The 17,227-nt window shown below is 37.1% G+C and overlaps 1 long non-coding RNA gene across 1 annotated transcript; it reads right to left on the minus strand.

The window, feature by feature from the left end:
- Window positions 1-12,846: 12,846 nt before the first annotated feature.
- Window positions 12,847-15,568, minus strand: LOC117971616 (uncharacterized). The gene is made up of 5 exons (XR_004663201.2): window positions 15,334-15,568; window positions 14,377-14,440; window positions 14,006-14,052; window positions 13,427-13,503; window positions 12,847-12,885 (listed from the first exon to the last, which is right to left on the minus strand). It is a non-coding gene; the product is annotated as an uncharacterized LOC117971616 (long non-coding RNA).
- Between the last annotated feature and the right edge of the window lie 1,659 nt (window positions 15,569-17,227).

Raw genomic sequence — 17,227 nt, forward strand, 5'->3', positions numbered from 1 at the left:
CTAATTAAAAATATGTGGAAAAAATATCCCTGCATTATTAAGACTGCAAAAACTACAGCGTACCCATTCCCCCCCCCCAAATAAATGTTATTTTCCCTTACGGTTTAACTTGACACAACCAATAATAAAAATTAATAAATTGGTGGAAACACGTGCTGATTTATAGGCACTAAAAACAATTCTACCATTAAAAAAAAAGTAATGCAAGCACATTCACCTAAACCTGTATTTCATTTGATTACTGTACTTGCTCCAGTTTTAAACATTCTTTATGAAACAAAAGGAATGTAAATCAACGAGTAACATTTAAAAATATATTTTCTTTAATAAAGATTAAGAGGAGCGTGATCAATGTCCTCACGAGACTTCATCTGCACAAACGTGTGTTAATGAAACTCCTGTCACTATTCAACCTAATGACCTAAATCTAACAAAATTAATTTTACAAAAATATTGTGTAAAAATTAATATCATTATCAGATTAAACTCTTTGGGAAACTAAAAATAAATAAATACAAAAATCACTTGGCACATGTCTCGTGTTCCGACCTGCTCCGATTCATTCCTGCTATGAGTTTTTTGTACTGCACACACCTGTGGACACTGTGTTTCTGGTTGACAGTATTTTTTTATTTAGATTTTTTTTTAAATGTTTTTAGTACTGTATTTTACGATTATGACAAATCTGGTTAAATGAAGTTTATACTGACCATTTTTTATTGGTTTTGAAACAGTAAAATATATTTTTTACACTTGACATCCAAAATGTAGCTACCAGATAAATCCCCATGGAACTTAAATCTTTATTTTACACTTGGCATCCAACATTTAGAGAACAGATACATCCCAAACACACGCTGTTTCTGTCATTCGCAATTAAATCTGATAAAATAATTTTTTTTTTTTTAAAGAAATATTTATTTTGCAAGCTAAATCTGAAGCTAACATTTTTTCACTGATTTATTTGCTAGATTCCAAGATTTATATCAAGGGGAAAAAAGGTGATTTAAGTTAAATCCGGAAAAAAGAACACACTGTAAAATATTTGTGCTTTTTTCCCCAAATAAATGCTATTTTCCCTTCTGGGTTAGCTTGACACTGCTAGTAATAAAATTAAAAAATTGGTGGAAACACATGCTGACTTATAGGCACTAAAAATGTAAACTGAATAATTCTACCATTTAAAAAAAAAAAAGTAATGCAAGCACATTTACCTAAACCTGTATTTCATATGATTACTGTACTTACTCCAGTTTGAAACATTTTTTATAAAATAAAAGGAATGTCAATAAATTAATAACATGTTTAAAAATTATTTTCTTTAACAACACCCTATTATTCTTCTTAAAATGTATGTATAATAATGAAGTTTAATAGGAGCATGATCAATGTCCTCACAAGACTTCATTTGCACAAACGTGTGTGTTAATGAAACTCCTGTCACTGTTCAACATGACCTAAAGTTGTCAAAATTAAATTAAACTCTTTAGGGAATAAATTAAAAAAATCACTTGGCGCATGTCTCGTATTGTAATTTTGGGAAACAGCCCGTGCACTGGTGCAAGACCTGCTCCGATTCATTCCTGTTGATTTTGTTGGACTGCACACACCTGTGGACAGTGTGTTTCTAGTTGATAGTATTTTTTTTATTTTGTAAAATTTTGTATTTAGTATTTTATGAAAAAGACATCTGGTTAATGAAGCTTTATACTGACCATTGTTGTCCTTGTATTTCAGACTGATTAAAATATTTATTTTACACTTGGCTTCCAAAATGTAGCTACCAGATAAATCTGAAATACATGCTCTTTCAGCATTTTTTGGTTAATTCTTTGTTGTTAGCAATTAAATCAGAAAAAAAAAATCAGGGAAAAAAATCTGACATTTTTGCAAAATAAATATTTACTTTGTAAACTAAATCGAAGCTACATTTTTTCACAGATTTATTTGCTACAATCTCAGATTTCAATCTAAAAAAAAAAGTGACAAGTTAAATCCAGAAAAAAACCACCTGGTAAAATATGTGTGCTTTATTTTACACTTGGTGCCCCTTAATAAAGTATTTAAAACAAGAGGAACTTGACAAGAGGTGATTGCATGATGTCAAGAGCTTTGTTTTCATCAAATTTTTTTTATGTCTTCAGTATAAAAAAAACTAAACAAGTTTAACTCATGCCGACTAACAAAAAAAATATGTTTGATAGGGGTGGATAAAAATGTATCCTGTATGATAAATGATGCACACAAATGCAACGGAAATACTTTCCGTACTAATGTGATGAGCTAGGGCATACCGTTTTCAGTCATGTCAAGACTGACTGAGACTGATTAGTCATAAGGGTGTCAACCAATGGTGAAGCAGGTTTAAGTGACGTAACTTGTCATGTAACTTGTCACAAGATGGTGGAATATTGACAGCTTTAGTTCGACAGGTAAAAAATACATTAGTCTTGAATTGCTCTGAGTGTCCTGAATTCAAAAATATCAGATATGTGCACATTTGAATAGGTTTTTTTAGGCGTTTACTAATCAAAGGTAAATTATCAATTTACCTTTTTATTAACAATCTACTGGCAGCCTATATTTTCTTACTGCGCTAAAACAGAAGTAACCGGTGTGTTGATCTCCAATAGGTCACAAATCACAAGCCCCTAGATCCACACGCTGAGAAAAAAAACGCCAAAGTCAAATAAAAAATCAACAGGTTGGATTTTATTTACCACAGGCTAAAGTGTAGTAGACAAGCTATACAAAAAGTCAAACACTGCCTGAAACATTTGCACGGTGTAAATGGTCAATTAATTAATAGGCTAAGCGCTTCTGGTTGCCTCGCAGCACTGTCTCCGCTGTCTAATCAGCATACGATGCCATGCATAATATGAGGGTCGCTATGTTGGGCTAAGTTAATACAAAAATGTGTACAGGGCAGTATTAATTAAATCTGCGTACATAGTAATCACCAGGATCTAGTTGTGGTCCATCTAATTCAGTCTTAGCAGTGTGCGACACCCAGTCGGGAAAAACTCAGTTGTGACGTCAAACCAAAACTGAGCACAACTGATCGCAAAATCTGTGCATACTCAGATGAGATGAGTTGGGCTGTGTGCAGCGGGCTTTACTAAACTCGTGCAGATGGTGACCATCCCCCGAGTTAATTAATTGATTAATTGTTGCTAATCGGTTGATGGTCACTATAGGAGGCTGTGTGGTCCAGTGGTTAAAGTAAAGGGCTTGTAACCAGGAGGTCCCCGGTTCAAATCCCGGGTCAAATCACTGACTCACTGTGTGACCCTGAGCAAGTCACTTCACCTCCTTGTGCTCCGTCTTTCGGGTGAGATGTAGTTGTAAGTGACTCTGCAGCTGATGCATAGTTCACACACCCTAGTCTCTGTACGTCGCCTTGGATAAAGGCGTCTGCTAAATAAACAAATAATAATAATAATAATATATGAACCTGCAGCTCTCTACCCTAGGGGGGAGTGTACAGAGGAGAGTACGGGAGAGCAAGCAAGGAGAGAGAAAGCCAGATAGAAACAACTGCTAAGCGTGCTGGTTTTTATTTGTTTGGCCAACGTGCCTTTTTGTTTGTTTGGTGTTTGTTTTGTTCAAATCTTTTGTTTTTGTTTATTATTTAATAAAAGGAGCTGAACACCGTAGCGTTTCAGCTCTCACCCGCTACTTCAGAGTCTGTGTTTCTGGTCTGACGTCATCACTGAAGCCAGCCTGTTCACAAAGACCATAGTAGTAGAATCTCGTGTTAGATTTTGAAATTACACATTTTCATTTTTTTATAGTGAGTGTAATGAAAAATGCAATGTAATATTATTAACACCAGGTTTCATTCGATTTTTTAAAGCAAAATTGGTTAATTCTGTAGGGTGCTGCAAAACATTTTCCATGGCTGTAACTGCCAACTATAATTCTCAAAAATAATTATTCTTGTAACCTATGTTTTTGTTTTTTTTATAATATCAAAGAAACTTTCTTGGGGAGCACCGTACCAGCTGGTGGGCGGTAGTCAGGGCCTGCTGTAGCAGCGGGCGTGGCTGGGGCTGAGGATCCGGGTCCACTGTGCTGGTGCTAGGGGGCTCCAGTCCCTGCAGAAGGACTGCCTGCTCCTGCACCTTCGGCCGTTTGTTGTGCTTGAAACACAGCAAAATCACAAAATTGTCAGTTTTATGTTTCAACAAAAACACAGTCACTTGTTTGCTAGTTGTGTAGATTAAGCGTGCTTCTCTTTCAGCCATTAACCTCAAACTGTAAAGAGAGTGAGTTTTTGCCACTCATCAACACAAAAAAGTCCATAATGTCAAAGTGAAAAATAAAATCTACAAATTGTTCTAAATTAATCACAAATATAAAACAGAAAATAATTGATTGCATAAGTTTTCACCCCCTTTGCTATTACACACCTAAATAAGCTCTGGTGCAACCAATTGTCTTTAGAAGTCACATAATTAGTTGAATGGAGTCCACCTGTGTGCAATTAAGGTGTTTCACATGATTTCAGGTTAAATACACCTGTCTCTGGGAGGTCCCACAGTTGGTTAGTACATTTCCTAACAAAAACTACATCATGAAGACGAAGGAACATTCAAAGCAAATCCGGAACACCGGAACACATAAAAGCACCAATCAGGGGTAGGATATAAGAACATTTCCAAGGCATTGAATTCCAAGGGGATCCTGGAGCACTGTAAAGTACATCATTAAGAAATGGAGAGAATATGGCACAACTGTGAATCTGTCTAGAACAGGCCCTCCTCAAAAACTGAGTATCCGGACGAGAAGGGCACTAGTCAGGAAGGCCACCAAGAGTCCTATGGCAACTCTAAAGGAGTTACAGTCTTCCACGGCTGAGCTGGGAGACACTGTGTATACGGCAACAATAGCCCGGGTGCTTCACAAAACTGGCCTTTATGGGAGAGTGGCAAAAAGAAAGCCATTGTTGAAAAAAACTCACATCAAATCTCGGCTAGAGTTTGCCAGAAGGCATGTGGGAGACTCTGAGCCCAAGTGGAAGAAGATTCTATGGTCTGATGAGACCAAAATAGAGCTTTTTGGCCTCAACGCTAAGCGCTATGTTTGGCGCAAGCCTAACACCGCACATCATCCTGAGAACACCATCCCTACCGTGAAGCATGGTGGTGGCAGCATCATGCTATGGGGATGCTTCTCTGCGTCAGGGCCTGGAAAGCTCATGAAGAGGGCAAAATGGATGCAGCAAAGTACAGAGAAATCCTGGAGGAAAACCTGCTGAAGTCTGCAAGAGACCTGGGACATGGGAGAGGATTCATCTTCCAGCAGGACAATGACCCCAAACATACAGCCAAAGCCACACTGGAGTGGCTTAAAAACAAAAAGGTCAATGTCCTGGAGTGGCCCAGTCAAAGCCCGGACCTCAATCCAATTGAGAATATGTGGAAAGAGTTGAAAATTGCTGTTCACCAAACCAACTTGACTGAGCAATTTTGCAAAGAAGAATGAGCAAAAATTGCAGTGTCCAGATGTGCAAAGCTGGTAGAGACTTATCCAAATATACTCATAGCTTTAATTGCTGCCAAAGGTGCCTCTACCAAATATCGACTCAAGGGGGTGAATACTTATGCAATCAATTATTTTCTGTTTTGTATTTGTAATTAATTTAGAACAATTTGTAGATTTTATTTTTCACTTTGACATTCTGGACTTTGTTTGTGTTGATCAGTGGCAAAAACTCCTAATAAATCAATTCTGATTCCATGTTGTAATACAATAAAATGTGGAAAAGTCCAAGGGTTCACCAAGGGGTGAATACTTTTGAGAGCCACTGTACATCCCCTCAACATCGCATATAATAATCGTTCGTGAAATGAAATGCCACATTTAGGTTGCTCAACTGGCCATGTATTTAAGTTTGGAGTTTATGGAGTTTATTTTGGGCTAAGGCAATCATAGTGTCAAAACAGAAAACAATATGTGGGCAATGTGGCAAGTGCTGAAAATACCAATTTTACTCATGTTTTTGTAACTTTTAGATATTTTTGCTGATATATATATATATATATATATATATATATATATATATATATATATATATATATATATATATATATATATACAGCATGCTCTTTCTATGAACACAAAGTTAGTGGTTTAAATTATTTTTGTTTTTAAAATCTTTTAGGTGTGTGATGATTGACAGAGACCTCAAAGAAGTCAATGCATTTCTTAATGTCTTCCCAGATTCAAAAATCCTGTTGTGCTGGTTTCACATGTTACAAGTAAGTTTTGCTAAGTGTTGCTTCATACAAATAGTTATATACTCAATTGTAGCCAGTATTTAAATGTATAATACTCACAGGCAATACACAGATAGATGGTGAAGAAAGATGGTGGGCATTTGTCGACATGTAATAGAAATCGTGTCATCGGAGCAATGGTTGCACTGAAGCACTGTACAACGGTATGTTTCAATAACTTACTCATTGAGTTCTTATGTCACAGGGCTCCCGAGTGGCGCATCCAGTAAAGGCGCTCCTCGCAGGATGTGCCCTATAGCCTGGAGATCGCTGGTTCGAATCCAGGCTATGTCACAGCTGACCGTGACCGAGAGTTCCTAGGGGGCGGCGCACAATTGGCTGAGCGCTGCCCGGGTAGGGAGGGCTTAGGTCGGCAGGGGAATCCACGGCTCACCGCGCATCAGCGACCCCTGTGGCCGATAGGGCGCCTGTGGCTCTGCAGTGGAGCAGCCAGATCTGTGTTGTCCTCCGACACTATAGGTCTGGTAGCATTGCTGTGGATCTGCAGTGCGAAAAATGACGGCTTGGAAGGAGCACGTTTCGGAGGACACGTGTTTCAGCCTCCGTTTCCTGAGTCGGCGGGGGGGTTGCGAGCGGTGAGCCGGGGATACAGATAATAATTGGGCATGCTAAATTGGGGTGAAAAAACCAGGGTAAAAATAATTGGCGACGACTAAATCTTTAAAAAAAAAAAAAAAAAGAGTTCTTATGTCACTGCTTTACATGCATTGGGCAGATTTGTTGTCACAGTACTGACTCCAGCTAAGGCCTGGACAAAATAAGTTTGAAGTTTGGAGCAAAACAGGATACAACTTTTTGTTAAATCTGAGGTATTAGACAGCTGTTCTAAAAGCTGTATGCCTGCTGTTCTTATATTCCTGAACAATTGGAACAGTTTAAAGTGAATTAAAAAAGATTGTTATTTGTTACAGATTAAGAGATATTACAACTTAAAAATATTTATTGTTGTTCTTCCTTGTTTACCAGTAAATATTAATTTAGCACTTTCTTTAGGTACCACATTTTTATATGGCTGGTCTCTTTATTTAAATGTAGCTGCTTTTTACTTGTAAACATTTGAGATGTATGTATAGTCTTTAAATAATTGAACATTATATAGTCAGAAAACTTCATATTATTTAGTAATCGTTTAGCATTTGCAGGTAACAAGATCCTTTGCTTTTTTATTGACATGAATTATTATTTTTTTTAGTTGGATGAATTCCATTCAGTTGCCTCCATTAAATGCAATGAACGCGAGTCACTTTTGGGAAGCAATCATGTCACCAAGTACCTAAGAGTGCACTGGCTGCCATATGGTGAATTCTGGGCAAACTTTGGACGGAGGTTTTTTCACCATAACAGTGAGACAAACAACAAGGCTGAAAGGTATATTCTGTTTCAAATGAAAGTCCAAGTACTTTGTACATTGCTTAATCTGTTGGATTAAACAGATACAGTATTGCCTTGAATACTTATGGAATTGTAATAAAATACATATTACATGGTTGAGTAATACATTTACATAGTGTCTTCATATAAACTGAATTCCCTTTACTTTATGAAGTGTGTGTCTCAACAGACTGGTATTTCTTTAAAAATAAAAAAAAAGTGTTGGGTTAATCCGACCTTGTTTTTTACTGTAGCAACACCTCCTCTGTTTGCTCAGTTTTTCTTTCTTCTCAATATTTTTTTTTTTTTACATGTAATGTAATGTTCATTGCCCAAGAAACTTATATAAAGATAATTTGACTCCTGTCTTTGGTAGTTGGGAATAGAAGTTTAAAGGCCAAAAACTACTTTTCCTATTCTTTTTTAGATTCTTTCTGACTCTGAAATATCAGTTCTTAAAAGGAAGATCAAACCAGCGAGTGGACGAGCTGTTGAAGCTTCTCTGTAGCAATGTTCAAGACTACTACAGGTACAAAGACAGACATTTTACTCAGAGAGAGGGTGGTAAACTCCAGTCCTGGACAGCTGTAATCCAGAGTTTATACATTTTAAACTCTCATAAGAGAAAGGGGGGAGTTAATGAAACCAGAAGACCCTGTGGCATTCCAAGAATGGAGTTGGACACTCCAGACGTAGAACTCTTTTAAACATACAACTAAAAATACTTTTGATTTTTTTTAAGCTACCTGGATCACTTGACTGAAATTGGACGCATCAGAACTGCTGGAAAAGACACTTCTTCAGCCACAGTAACTGCTATGATACAGAAAGGGTTAGATAAAGAAATCACAATTGATGACTTTGGTAAATGTATGATTCCTTCACAGTCTGGCTCTAACCAACACAAAGTCGACCTGGTTGGCTTGACATGTGATTGTAAATTTTCATGCTCTGGGAATCTCTGCAAGCACATTTGTTTTGCAAGTTTAGTATTAAAAATGAAGGGCAGAAGGGCTCCCGAGTGGCGCATCCAGTAAAGGCGATCCTCGCAGGATGTGCCATATAGCCTGGAGATCGGGAATCCACGGCTCACCGCGCATCAGCAACCCCTGTGGCCGATAGGGCGCCTGTGGCTCTGCAGCGGAGCCGCCAGATCTTTGTTGTCCTCCGGCACTATAGGTCTGGTGGCATTGCTGTGGATCTGCAGTGCGAAAAATGACGGCTTGGAAGGAGCACGTTTCGGAGGACGCGTGTTCCAGCCTCCGTTTCGCGAGTCGGCGGGGGGGTTGCGAGCGGTGAGCCGGGGATACAGATAATGATTGGGCATGCTAAATTGGGGTGAAAACCGGGGTAAAAATAATTGGCGACGACTAAATTTAAAAAAGAGGAAAAAAAAAAAAAAAATGAAGGGCAGATCCATAGATGACATTAGAAAGAAGTTGGCTAAGTTGATCATAGAAAACACTTCATACCTTATTGATTGTGAAAACTTGTCAGTTTTTATGGAAAACGGCTGCATTGGTGTTGTCAGCATGAAAACTGGTTGTTGCTCTTGTAATGCAAGCAGTTTTGGGGAACAGTGTGTTTGTCAACATGTTTTTAAAATGCTAAATGTTGAACAAACTGGACTTGATTCAGTGGAAGAAACAGAAAACACTTCATTCGTCCCAACCACTTCTAGACCTCATCCCAATTTACAGAAAATGTTGTCGGAACTGCTTGAGTGGAGCAAATCCTCTCATTGCATTGAGGCTACAGAGTTGCATAAATCTGTTGAGCGAGCATACAGGATTGCTTTTAGTCAGTTCCATTCATGTACAAAAACATGAAAAATAACACCATTTCATGCATATAGGCAGAAAATGAAAAGAACAAAGGATGGTGTGAGAGAACACTCTTACTTTAGTTGTAGTAGTATTGGGAAAAGAAGGAAACCAACCAGGACTATAAATGCAGACTCCAAGTTTGTCCATATAAGAAAGGTTACAAAAGGGAAGATTATGCCAACTAGCACTAAAAGATAGTGAAGAAGTGTCTTGGGCTGCCAACTAATTTTCATGCTCGCAAAGGTCTTGACATAATTACTATTTGCTTAATTGGAGTAATTTAAAACAGGTCTCGCAAGCTATAGATGAATTCAAGCAGTAGTGGTTGAACTGGTTTTCATTCCAACTGACCGCTCAACTGTTTACTCAAACTCTTAGACTAATAATCTGGTTGATTAGACCTCTTTATTCTCTTTATTTAGCTATAAAACCTACAGGACCCTCCCATTACACCATACATATACAATTGTTTCTGTTACACAGCACTTACAGAATACATATAAATCTGGGGGGCTTTCTTTTGAAAACAATATTGAATTGAATATGTTGGGGTTGTATATGACCAGCACTCACTTTATATCTTTGCAGACAGCCATACACTTTATAAAGGGTAAACACCCTATTCCAGGGGTGTACAGCTCCAGTCCTCCAGGGCTGCAGGGTCTTCTGGGTTTCCTTCTACCAGAGTTCTTAACTATCTAATGGAATCAATTTTTTAATTAGCCAACACGACTAATTTAACACTTTTCTTTAAAGGTTTAATGCTGTTGATTTTGATTTTAAGGCATCTACAAAAACTGCTGGATTGTGGCCCTCAAGAACTGGAGTTGTGCACCTTTGGTCTATTCTGATTACGATAATAAATCTTGGTTGTACTGTATACATCAAAAATGTTTCACTGGTGTTTTTCCTATTGGCTTTTTAATGTTAATTTTTATGTTAATGTTAATTTTAATACTATCTCCAGTTTGTAATACCATTTAGATATATGGTACAATAATTGCCTAACCATTACAAATAAACTGTTTCCTACGTTTTAAATGTTGTATGATAAATTCTTTCCACCAAATCACCTGCACTACAATGAAGCAGTGATCTAGGTTACTAAAAAAAAATCAAGAAAACAACAATATTAAAGTCTATTTCAGTTTATTATGGTACTTATAATGCAGTTTTTTCAAAATATTTGTGCTCAATAACACAGAAAAATAAAAGGTTATCTTAAGTATTTCCCAACCCTGGTTCGGGGGACCCGCTGCCCTGTTGGTTTTTGTTCCAACTGAGCTCTCGGTTACTTAATTGAACCTTCAATTGAACTAATCATTTGTCTAATCAACTTTTGAATTATTATTTTATAGCTCTTAGAGTTGGATATTTCAACTCATGTCTAAAATTGTATGAAGTAACTTGAAATCTTCAGTTTTTATATGCGAAACCATTTAAAAGGTTTAAGCAAATTGTTAGCTCAACTGAGGGTTCAATTAACTAATTGAGAGATCAAAAAAGTAATTGAGGAACAAAAAAACAGCAGGGCAGGCAGGGGGTCCCCAGGACCAGGATTGAGAAACACTGGAGTTATATGCAGTTTTATATGCTGATGATGTCATCCAGCATGGCCATGTTTTTTTTTTTTATTATTGTAGCACAGGGGTGCACAAATCTGGCCCTCGAGATCCATTCCAGTACTGGTCTTTATTCCAACTAGTTCCTAAATTAGTTAATTGCCTATTAACAGATTCAGTGAACTATTTTAGAACCTGCTTGGAATGAAAACATGGACTGGAATAGATCTCGAGGGCCAGAGTTGTGCACCACTAGGATAAGCGTTTTCCGAGAAGATGTTTGTTTATCATGTTACGGTTTGTACTGTATTTTTATAACTTTAGCAAACGTAGCTGCCAAACCACAGAACCAATCAGCTTCTCAACAGTCAATCTTGGACTATCCCTCAACATGTATAGCAAGTTTCAGAAATCTGCAATAAGTGGTTTTCGATACGTAGAAAATGGTTTTATTCTAAACTATCACGCAGCATCTTCTCCTTTTCTTTCATGCACTTATCAATTATGCTGCTGTACACACATTTAGGATGTTTCCACCTAAGCCAAGGGTGACCAAATTAAAGTCTCCCAAATGGGTGGTCAGCGTCAAGTTTACTTTCTTCAGACTTTCCCTACAAAAAACAAGGAAACCAAGTAGTACAGAAGCAGTCTTGGTATAACCTCCTTTAATATCAGCACGAGAGCTAAAGCTAGACTGCAATTCATCACATTTACTGTAGTACCTGTGTTATGCTACAATGTTGCACACTGTTACCATATCAGTATCACAGATTTTTACATGTTTGTTGATCCAGTTGTGCAACAATGCACATTACTTAAATCCAGTGTGTTGCCATCATTTATTCCAGTACTGTATTTATTTATAAAAGAGTATTTAAAAAAAAATAATAATAATTAAACTTACCTGAATTGGTGTATTTCAGCAAGTTGTTCAGTTGTATTGTTATTATTTATTTATTTATTTCTTAGCAGACGCCCTTATCCAGGGCGACTTACAATTATTACAAGATATCACATTATACATTATTTCACATTATACAGATATCACATTATTTTACATACAATTACCCATTTATACAGTTGGGTTTTTACTGGAGCAATCTAGGTAAAGTACCTTGCTCAAGGGTACAACAGCAGTGTCCCCCACTGGGGATTGAACCCACAACCCTCCGGTCAAGAGTCCAGAGCCCTAACCACTACTCCACACTGCTGCCCTTATAAGCATTTAGAGGTGGAAGGTGGTTTGCAACATCTTTGAAATCAACGAACTTGCTGGCCAGCAAACCAATGTCTTTTGAAAGATCATCAGCTTCACCTGAAAAGAAATGAAGATGCACATGAAGTAATATTAAATGTAGAATTTGGAAGTAAAATGTTTATACTAAGATAGCAAAACTGCTCCATATGTGACAGTGTAAATAAATAAATACACAGTACCTGTAGTTTGATGTTTTCATAGAAGTATACGTTTACTGTTTAAATGGTATACTAAACAACCATCTCTACACATTTATACATATGAACAACCACAATTAATACAATTGTTAAGCCCTGCCACTTATTAGTGAGAAATCATTCCCTACTCTACACACATATCTACTCTGTTTTATTCAATAAAAGCTGGTTATACCCTCAGAGATTTTGGTGCATAGTGTGGTAATCCTGGATATTGGTGCAGTTGTTACCCCTGCCTTTAAGAGCTGATCTTTAATTTCCTTTTTTTTTTTTGTTTTGGCTCGCCTTAGGTAGGACACCACACCATTCATTGATAGCTTCTCAGGGCTGCTGCATCTTCTCTTTAGTTCATCTATGCTTACTTGATATCTATCAAGAAATGTAGCAGTAATGACAACATGCATAGCTGTATACATTGCACTTCTCATGTCAAATTCCAGCCTTATACCTTGGCACATGTCATATGGTGCTAAAGACATACAAACACTTGTCTTTTAAATTGAATACATTTAAAAACATATCTGTTGAGCTGTAGCACTTCTTTATTATTCACAACAAACTCTAGCTTATGAAATATTTTTCAGTTTTACAACAGGGCAGCAGTGTGGAGTAGTGGTTAGGGCTCTGGACTGACTGGAGTACACTGCCGCTGTACCCTTGGACAAGCAGGTACTTTACCTAGGTTGCTCCAGTAAAAACACAATTGTATAAATGGGTAATTGTATGTAAAAACAATTGCAAGTCACCCTGGATAAGGGAGTCTGATAAGAAATAAAGAAAAAAAAAATACAACAGTTTATATCATAAAATGCTTCAAAATTGCTAACAGCTGCTTGCACACTGCTGAAACACATGAAATGTGCAAGTTGTATTGGTTGAAAGTATCCTACATCAGATAAATCTTTCATACCTTTTCTGTTGTTAAATTCGGTGGTTTTAATAAAGTTTCAACCATAAATCCACTGCTGTCCTCTCTTATGCTGTTGTCTATAAAAAAAGTTTAAAAGCTTTGTCAATAATCAAAACGTGCACTTTTAGATTAGTATTTTACTTTGCACTTTACAGACTACAGCTTTCCCATTGTCTGCAATGCTTCCACTCTGTCCATTTCTGACTGTGCTTTCTTCATCTACAAGAAAATGACGATTAAACATCAATGAGTGCATTAAATATCCTACTGTTTACAATTTAAAAAAAGTGAATATGATTAATATTCTGAAAGGAGAAAGCATTGTGTGGTTAAAAAGTAATATGATCTACTTATCATGCTACAAAATCTGGTGATTGAAGTAATAACAGGATCGTGCTATTTAGTATGAGGATATGAAGGTGACAATTTGCTTCAGAAAAAACTTAAAATAACATTGAAATTCTTGCTATCTGTTGTACCCCATGGTATAAAAATCAAAGACTTTTTAGAATAACCTTCAAATTGAATTACCTTGTTACTTTGAATTATAGAAATAATCTTGGTTTATATTTGTCTTACCTTTTTCATTTTCTTGGCAACTGTTGCCAACTGCTTGGTCTGATGAGCTAAAATACAAATGAGGAATATGTTGATTCATAAGATATTTCTTATAATCAAACCATCAACATAACCACCCAGATTTACACATTAATAATAATTAATGTCCTTGTAAAAATGTAACAAAGCAAATGTCATCCACTGACAATATTTGAGCTGTGTTGGTCAACTGAATAATAGGTAGATATCCAGTCTTTTCAGATTTATTTATGTAACTGCAGGCAACGAATAAATCATTAAATATTTAATTTCTATTTAGCTACATCAATAATAGTGGCTAAGCATGTAATTTCAATAATTGTTTATATAAAAAAATAAACTTTACAACTTACCCCATCACAGGATCACTTCCTCGGTTTGCTTTGTTCTGTCCTCTTTTTCTCTTTACCATGTTGACTGGAAATCAAAAGATTGTTACATTAGACATTTGATCGACAATACTGATATACGTGGCCTAGAAGAACAGCAAAAAACAAAGGAAAATTTAAATGTGCAAAAGGCAGACGTCCACAAAAGTTACAGACCTGCTCTCAGGGCAGGAGGGCACAGACCTGCTCTCGGGGCAGGAGAGCACAGACCTGCTCTCGGGGCAGGAGAGCACAGACCTGCTCTCGGGGCAGGAGGGCACAGACCTGCTCCTGGGGCAGGAGGGCACAGACCTGCTCTCAGGGCAGGAGGGCACAAACCTGCTCTCGGGGCAGGAGGGCAAAGACCTGCTCAAAACAGGAGGGCACAGACCTGCTCCCGGGGCAGGAGGGCACAGACCTGCTCAAAACAGGAGGGCACAGACCTGCTCTCAGGGCAGGAGGGCACAGACCTGCTCTTGGGGCATGAGAGCACAGACCTGCTCTCGGGGCAGGAGAGCACAGACCTACTCAAAACAGGAGGGACAGACCTGCTCTCAGGGCAGGAGGGCACAGACCTGCTCCCGGGACAGGACGGCACAGACCTGCTCTCAGGGCAGGAGAGTACAGACCTGCTCACAGGCCTCTTTTCACTCGGTAGATCGACACAATATTTTTTATAACTGTATACAATATTTAAAATTAATCTTGCACGTTACTTTCATGTCAGTCAGTGGTTCAAACAGCAATTCATACAATAACGTTAGTTCTATAACAGCAAAACAAATCTGAATTGTTATCGCTCTTTCTCCGGTCTTGTAATTATTTTATATTTACGAATCTTGCAAAATTCAAAATATTAATAATAACCTGCGTGCTATATTGGTAGTTCGATACAGCCGCTAGCTCTATACAATATTTTGATTAATCTTGAATGTTACTTACATTTCAATCGGTGGTTCAAATAAAACAGTATTTCCAACCGTTTTTTGTCAAATAATCTGACCAATCAAATGCTCCATTAAACATTTTAGACCCGCCTTGGGCAAAAGACGAGTAACCAATCAGAAGCAAAGCATTCGCACTGCCTCTGAGGCAGCTCTGCCCCCAGAACAAGCTTGGTTTCCAAAAACTCAACTGAGCTCAACAAAGGCAGAATCATTGTTTTTTGGTTCCTAGGTCATTGTTCTGCAAGACAAAAAAATATGCTAGTAAAATATATTGCAATTTGATGACATCTAAATATAATATTCAGAGGTGTACATATAGAGATTGATAGACAGGTAGATACTTATACATAAACAATAGGAATATATAAATATAAGTTTAACTTAATAAATGTACTTTTTTATTTAAATTTTTTTAATGTGATATTTTGTGACAGCTACAAATCAACTTGGGTGACAGCGACAATAAAAAATTGTGGCAGGATGGCTTGTAGTGGTGAGGTGTGGTGACGTCACGGACCAGGAAGTCTGAACCAAAACAATGGATGGGCAGGTGAAACTGAACGCAACGGCGTTCAACTGAATTTATTAAATAATTAAACAGAAACAACAGACTTAAACAAACAACAAAACAAAACAAAAAGGCGCGTTGGCCAAACAAATAAACAGAAACAAGTATATCTAACTATAGCAATTGTTTGTTATATTCTCCTCGCTCTCTCTCTCCGCTCCCCATACTCTCCTCTCTACACTCAACCCCCACAGCACGGACAGCTGCAGGTTCTTATACTCTGGCCGAGGGGTTAACTAGCTGTTAATTATCTTATTACCCCTCGGCCACAGTCTGCACGCGTTTGGTAAGGATGCATGACTGTCAGCTAGTTAAATAATCAGTAGCTGATCAGCCACGCATCCTCACGAGGTTTTTAAAATATAAAAAACAATAACAAAAGACGCAGCGCTTTTATCCGCGCCGCAAACAAAAATACAAATAATAATAAATAAATATATAGGGGCGGGACACTCCGCCACAGAAATACATTCATACATAATAATAAAAGCATGCCCCTTGTTGGTAACAGAAAATAAACATGCAGATAACATGTAATGCATTTGAATTACCAAAGAAAAAGTATACATTGCAATACATTGTTTCCAACAGTTTGATATATTGTCAACATCTAATCGCTACTTTTGTTCAGAACAGAATGTTACAATGAAATGTTAATGCTTCAATAACAACTGTTTGTTATGTGTCATGTGTAATAGTGTTCACGAGACCCGGGTACATGTCTCTGCAGGCTACATGCTGTTATTGGTTGGTATTTTAAAAATATATATTATCCAGATTTTGGTTTACTGACTTTCTTTTTTTTACATACATTTTTTTATTTTATTTTTGTATCACACAACACAGACACAATATATTATACAACATATATACCCCCCTTCCTTTCCTCCCCCAGCCACCCAACATCCCCTCCAGACCCACATCGTTGTTTTTGTTTAAAAAGTACTTACAATTTTATATTGTAGTCATTTTACACTATTTTTCAACACCAAATATGTTTTTCCAATTAAGTTTTTCTTGACATTGTTTATAAATGAAAAAAAAAAAAAAAAAAATATATATATATATATATATATATATATATATATATATATATATATATAAATATAATTTATTTCTTAGCAGACCCTTACCCAGGGAGAATTATGTATTATTTATTGAATATCATTCTAATATTTGTGTGTAAATGTTTATAATCATCCTTACCAATCTTCCTTTGTTTGATCATTCTGCATTTTAATTTATGTTCATCGTTTAACTTTTCTCTGAGCGCAGCGCTCATAAATTTTTGCGGAACACCTGGGAACCTTCTCTGCACTGT

This window comes from Acipenser ruthenus, chromosome 13, assembly GCF_902713425.1.
Source record: "Acipenser ruthenus chromosome 13, fAciRut3.2 maternal haplotype, whole genome shotgun sequence".
NCBI lineage: Eukaryota > Metazoa > Chordata > Actinopteri > Acipenseriformes > Acipenseridae > Acipenser > Acipenser ruthenus.